This window comes from Micrasema longulum, unplaced genomic scaffold, assembly GCF_059751315.1.
Source record: "Micrasema longulum isolate JH-2025_06_02 unplaced genomic scaffold, ASM5975131v1 h1tg002187l, whole genome shotgun sequence".
Classification (NCBI taxonomy): domain Eukaryota; kingdom Metazoa; phylum Arthropoda; class Insecta; order Trichoptera; family Brachycentridae; genus Micrasema; species Micrasema longulum.
Genome location: NW_028279352.1, coordinates 46,141 through 53,491, shown reverse-complemented (window position 1 = coordinate 53,491; position 7,351 = coordinate 46,141). Strand labels below are relative to the sequence as shown.

At 36.9% G+C, this 7,351-nt stretch overlaps 1 long non-coding RNA gene across 1 annotated transcript; it reads left to right on the top strand.

Annotated features, from left to right (window-relative positions):
• Positions 1-1,142: 1,142 nt before the first annotated feature.
• LOC148272781 (uncharacterized) lies at positions 1,143-3,413 on the top strand. Its single transcript, XR_015824775.1, has 3 exons — positions 1,143-2,481; positions 2,823-3,172; positions 3,303-3,413. It is a non-coding gene; the product is annotated as an uncharacterized LOC148272781 (long non-coding RNA).
• Positions 3,414-7,351: the final 3,938 nt, after the last annotated feature.

The window sequence follows — 7,351 nt, the reverse complement described above, 5'->3', positions numbered from 1 at the left end:
TATTATCAATTTTTAGTTTTGGAATTTAATCACAAAAAAGTACTTGGGTACCTACTTATCTATTTAAAGTATTTTTCTAAGCCAACGTTCGGGCAGGACAACGTCTGACGGGTCCGCTAGTAAATACATAAATGTTACCACGGGACCATAACCCGGTTCTATTGTTTCCTTTCTTTCAGTATCTTTATGATCAATTCCTATTTCGCCACATTCAGTTCGTTATCCACGTTGTCCTTCTGAACCCTGCTTAACATTTATTACTGTAGCGGGATGATTATATTTCATCTTGCGCCTCCAGTAAAACATTTGCTCTGTTCCTAGAAGGTTTCATTAGTGGACTATTATTTGTTCAGCTATTATTCAACTGGCTTTCCCCATCTTGATAAGAACTACAGGGAAAGGTTTCCACTAATGGACACACACACTTTTGCCGGCTACGTTTGAACCTTTTTCGTACCTCCGACCGCTAAGGATGTCTTTCGACTGTAGTTATTTATTATTACATCTTTTATATTGTTGGACTATCCACGTGCATCGTTTGTCTATTCAACCAGACGCGCTTTCTCTCGGTGACGTTTGTTTAAAGATCCTCTATTCTGAGGATTCCTATCGACAACAACAACAACAAACCTTCACGCCGTAGGCAGAGAGGAAAGAACGCCATACCACTTTATCTTTGCATACAGACCTCGCTTCCGCTTCATTCATACATCTTCTCATGCACGCACGCCGATTATTCCTATTTTTAACATGTCCATCTTCAAGTATTTGATGGACTCGGTCGTGCCATGTCTTTCTCGGTCTTCCTCGTTTTATGCATCCATCAACATTCGCATCGTAGATCCTTTTAGCCGCTCTTTTCTTTCGCTGTTCATTCGCTCTACATGTCCAAACCAACGCAGCACCCCTTTCTTGGTTATGTCAATAATGCATGTCTCAGCCTTACACACTTCACGGATCTCGACATTTGTGCACCTAACATACATAGTTTTACCACACATTCGCCCAAGAGATTCCATTTCGACGGCATTTAACCTACTTTCATCATAATTTTTCCAATTCCATACTTCGCTCCCTTAAATTAACGTTGGCACTAGAACTCCATTGAGAACTGCTAGTTTAGCCTCCTGCGATAAACATTTGTTTGCCAAAGTAGATTTCAGTGCACCGTTCACCCTGTTCCCGGCACTCACCCTTCTTTCAATATCTTTCTCGGTCGAGTACTAACGTACTACTTCGACTTGTTTATTTTCATGACTTGTTGATTAAAATAATGTAGATACTAGATGCGTATTAGTTTATTACCTCTACATTTTCGATGCACTAAACTTTTTTGCAATATGCAGCTGCACTGGACCGCTTAAGCCGATTCACTGACCTCGCGATATGAAAGTTCGCGTCCACGTGTCCACGCTTTGTCTACCGAAAGAGCGAGAACCAACAACTGAACGAAGCCCAGTGACAATGGGTGCCGCCGGCGCTGCGCCGCGCTCGTCGAGCTCTATACTCCATACTCCATAGTCCATATAGGGGACCGCGCCGTTGTCAAGTGCTATATGGCTATCATTATTTAATTGGTATAATTGAATTATTTATACGCACTCGAATAAGAACGGCTGGTTACGTTACTTGTGACCTTCAAATTGATACCTACTCTGTTTATTCTTCCTGATTGTTTTAAGCTGTCGAAATTATTGTTTTTGTTCTGTTAGTTGCTCACTAGTTTACAAATATTTCAGATTGCGTACTAGACTAGGTTTGCCATTCGTCCCGATATATCGGGACTGTCACCGTTATTGAGCCCTCTGTCCCGACGTCCCGATGAAACCTATAATGTCCCGATTTAAACTTCCACAGTGCAACGCTGTTAATCAACAAAAATCTTCCACGGCCGTACTGACAATAAATGTGAAAATAAGGTGGCAAATGGTTTCAGCAGTTGATATATCTAAAGAACTTTATAGAAGCTGAACTTGCCTCGAAATAGTGGAAATCGATAGGTTCTGTGAAAGAAAAATGTTCGTTTTTTTTAAATTTTTGAAATTGGGCGAGTATTTTATTTCCACTCCTGCTAATAAAATCATAGTGGAATGTTGGCCCAGTGAAAAGGACCGATAAAAAATATCGTCTGCTGCCAGGGACTGTATAATCAATATTGCAGTAATATATTAATTTGGAATCATAGAAAAAATATGGCCAGCGGTCCTTCTTCCGCAAGAAGCACCACATTAAATGTAAGAAAAACATTCCTATTACATTTTTGGAAAATCGTTATAAAATTGCCCTTTTTGTAACAATATATCCGTATTTCAGAACGTCCCGATGAAACCAAAGTGAAATATGGCAACACTACACTAGACCCTTTAATTTACCGAAAAGTTTTATATTTTACCCGTAAAATACCTATGCATATGTATGTATGCCTTTTTTCTTGCATGTAATATTTGCATTCCCATCGGTGTATTATTTCAAATATCCAGGGTGTTCATTAAACCCTGTCACATCCGAAACCACGATGATCAGTGTGAGCAAGAAAACATATTGGCACATTGAAATGTTTTTTTTTTGAACGAATAAGATTAAAAAAAAATAATTATCAAAAAAGCAAATGGTTACTTACTTCTGCAGAGGAGAAACGAGGAGGTGGAGGGGGGAATGTGATACTGCGCTGCGCTCCCCTCACTTCTCCCCTGCAGAAGTAAGCAACCATTTGTTTTTTTAAATATTTTATTTTTAAAAAAATTCTCTGTTCTAAATATATTTTTAAATGTGCTAATATGTCTTCTTGCCCATACTGATCATTGTGGTTTCGGATGTGACAGGGTTTAAATAACACCCTGAATACCTACTATCTACATTAATTTATTTACGGACATTGTACATTTATACAATTTATATTAGTATACAAGAATAGTTAAAAACATTAAAAAAGAATAAAAGAAGCATATTGACAAACATAAGGGGCATCAATACAAGATCTGGACTATTTGTTACATCATGTTATTTTACAAATTTTTGCTTATTCCTAAAAATATACAAATTATTTGAAATGATTATGATAAAATTATAAATAAACTTATCAATGAAACTTCTTGGTTTAGTTTTACTTTTTATTATTTTGACCAACGAGCGCTTTCGCCTAAGTAGGCATCTTCAAGACTGGTGAGTTTTAGTTGAAGATGCCTACTTAGGCGAAAGCGCTCGTTGGTCAAAATAATACAAAGTAAAACTAAACCAAGAAGTTTCATTGATAAGTTTATTTATAATTTTATCATAATCATTAACTCTGGAGTTTTATCAAGAAATACCAACAAAAAACATCAAAGTATTTGATGTGTCGATGTGTCCCTTATAAGCACTTGTATCGAGATGCAAATCAAAACTAATAACGGAGAACAAAAAAACAAAGAAAATGTATTAAATTATTTCGTAGGTGTATTTTTTTTAATGTTTCCACTACTAAGTACCTACACTCCTTTAAAAAAAATCCTCATTAAGGAAATGTAGGAATTTCTATGTATACATAACAGTATTTTGTCCCCATTAATTTCATGCGGAATTAAACAGACTAAGATTATGGTAATTTTAATCTTAAAGCCGATTATAGTGCTTGTTTTTTTTATCTCGGGCTTTGCTCTATTCTAATCAGTATTGGCGTAAATTTGTTCCTCGTAAATTTCATTTGTGTCCTACGCTCGGGTTCCAAGTTCCAAGGTTCGAGCTGAACAACGTGTGTTAACATGAGAGACCTATTCAATATGTTGTTCAGAGTGCCCGGAAGCGGGTCCTCGGTCCCGCTCAGCAGCCTCATGTGACGGACCGAGAGATGGAGCTTCATATCTACGAAATTATTGGCTGTCGGGTACAGGAGCCGGTCTGCAGTCTGTATTCTGCGGACTGTAGTTCTGCGGCCAGTATGGTCTGCTCTATACCTATAGGTCTATAGGCTGCCTACAGACGTACAGACGCGGATGCAGGAAGTGAAGACGTACGCGGATTGCTCTCTCGCCGGATAATTGCCCATTGCCCGTATGCTAAGCTACGAAATGTCTTGTAAATTATTGTAAGGCGATGTAATTACAAGCGAGTTAGCTGGGATCTGTCTTTTAATGCTAGCGAATAAAAGTGAATTATAGCGACGGGAATGCGATAAACGACTTTCCTGACGCGTTTTACTCGTACTTCAAGGACTTTTTTCCATGAATATTGAAAGCGGCAACGCGTTCAACAGTTTCTTGTAGCAATTATTCAAATTTATCCACTTTGAAAAGTTTAAAAACGGTTTTTACTTCAATGAGGAAGATCAGTGTTGTTAAAAAAATAATTGTTAAAATAAACTATAAAACTAAGCGCCAATTGAAAAAAAGTGTATATCGTATTATCAGCGCTATGATCTTTTAAAGTTTTGTATTTCTGAAATAACTCCGCGTGTGACGTCAGAGGTTCTTCTTTGTCAGTTCTCCCGATTGGTTCGTTTACGGTAAGCAAGCCGAATATCCTTCATAGCTCTCATATCATAGATTGGTTCATATGTACCAGTGACGTCGTTCAAAGTAGTGCGTTTTTATTTAAATATTTTTTATTATTTTTTCGTACATTTTCAAGAAGCTCTGCCGTACAATTTAATGCTTTAATTTTTACCGCGCCCAAGAAAACATTTTTTGTATCCAATTTTCCGTAGGGCTTAAGTTCCTCATTCAAATAACCTCCAAAATATTTTATTTTCTAAGACCATAAGAATCTTAATAAGTAAAGCCTCTTTAAATCACATCTAATTTATTAATGTGTGTTGAATATTACGAATAATAAATACTCTATTTTCAGCAAGAAGTTGGTATATTAATTTGAAATTCAAGACCTTGTTTTAAAAACCTCAAATGTCACAAACCAACATTTTTTCAGGAGAATATTTAAACTGAATACCACGGTTTTACTATTATTTTTATGTATTTTAATGAAATATAATCGTATATATACATTAAGTGCATTGTATAGAAATTGATTATTCTTTAAAAATAATGTTGAAAATTAAAAAAATATCATTGTTTGTTTACTTAAATACTAAATAAAATTTTAGCGTGACGTTTGTTTAGACAATATTTGGACCTTTGTGCTTTTTAGTGCAAACTAAACGAAAATCAGTATAAATAGTTTAAATAAAAATAGCAGTTTTTCAACTCTCCCTATTTACATTTGTAAAAATATTTACTAAACACTGCTAAAACCTGTATAAAATAATATTTATGGATACGCCCAGTGGGCATTTTTAAGGACCTATTTAAGGACACATTTATACATAGACAACTATTATAAAGTAAAGTAGAAAGACACAATGGTATATTAGAGACTGTGGAATTGGAAGCGGAAGAGAGGTGTTTATAATTGAATTTGATTTAGTGATCGTTTGAAAGAAGACAACTTGTTACCAAAGAAATCAAGACTGGTATGTTTGTTGGCAGTCCTAAGAATTCAGGGCATGGGGGAATGAAAACCATAGTTAGTTCTACATCTAGAACACCTTTGAACATAGTGGCAGAAATGCTAATTAAAAAATATTTTTTGTTCATTATATAAACTGATGTAGACAATGGCTGTTTTCACAAAAACACCGTATTTTTAACTGTGAATTTTAGGTACCTAAATTTTTTTTAGGAAGAATGGTTGTATGGATTCTCTGACAGAATAATACTTACTTAGCGTGTCCGGTTGGATTATATCTTGTCACTCCAATATGCGGCGACAGATATCGCCTTGTCGTTTGCCGCAATTAGGTCCCCAGGAGTGCAGCCTTCCTCCATGAGCGGGCATGTCAATAGGTGGCTGTCGTCCTGGGTCACACAATATATCATCACCAGAGAGGTACCCCCAACTTTAGATATTTTTTTACATCGTGTAACACCCACCCGTAGTCTATAGAGGGCGATCCATAGAGAGTATGGTAGGTGTTCACCTCCTTGAATACCCTCATTTGGATCCATCCACGGTCTCGCTCCAAGATCCTGTTGCCATAGTTCTTCTCTCCGCTGTTGTGAGGATTCAACGGGGGAGGTGGCTTTGATAAAACTGTTTCTAGACTCAGACGCGAGGCCGTCGGTTGATGGTGGTGTAGGGGATGTCTAGGATCGTAGGTTTGTTTGTACCTCTCTGCTTCTGCGGCTGTCCTTCTTCGTATGTGTGGCAGAGCGATTCCGATGATTGGGTATATTTTATCAGTCGGTGTTGGCTTGAGGCACCTTCTATTCGTGCCATTTCATCAACTGCTATGTCCACCTGTTTGGAGTGGGCAGATTTTTGCCACACCGGGCACGCATACTCCGCAGCCGATATGCATAAGCCTTGCGCTGAAGTTCTAAGTACTGATGGCGTTGCACCCCATGTGGTCCCCGTGAGTTTACGCATTATATTGTTTCTTGCACATACCTTTTGCTTAGTTTGCAAACAGTGCTCCTTATACGATAGCGTTCTATCAAGGGTGACTCCAAGGTATTTCGGTGTTTTGCAATGCTCAATGCAAAAAATGACAGAATAATAAAATCCAATGATGTCGTTTTGAAAAATTTTCGACATGCGATGTTTAAATAACGAGGTCTTTAATTAGTAACACGTTATCGATTTAAATAGTTGCTGGATTACTCGAAATTTTATTTAAATATTTTTTTAATACAGTCTTGCCCAATGAGAACAAACCGTTTAGAATGTTAAAAACACTTTTTGGAATATGTTTTATCTTTTACATTTGAAGATGTGTTATAGTTGGTCACATCTCTAACAAATTGTCTGTTATAGTTTTTTAAATCTTTTGTTCTGCTACTGTCTGCGGTCGGTCGGTCTTGTTTTACAGCCAGTGAAAGTGCATTGAATGCGGTACAAAACAATGCAATCCCTAGTACACCTCACTAGAGGCGCAGAACTAATCTGTCGGCAGTTTGTACCTGGTGCCTTCTATTTCCCATTGTCTCCTCCGACTCTTTACCGATTGCATCTTCCATTGTTTTGAATCGGCAATACATCAGGTGTTTCTTGCGTAATGTATTTATTTACTTTAGAATATCTGCCCGTAACGCTGCATCTCGGTACTCGGTATGCAAATTACGATAAACATAATATTATGTATTATGTCTACCTAAAAGGACGGTTTGAGGTTATGGGTACATTATGCTTATATTCGATCACACATTATGAATGCTGTATAACTAAACTGTCGCTAGTTCGTTTATATTATTGCAGTAACTAACTTGACAGCGTGATTAATTTAGCGATGCATTGTCTATGTAAATAAACACTTTATATTCAATTAATTAGTCCCATTATTTTGCTCACATTTTTTTATCTTTTGCTCTGCTTATGTTTT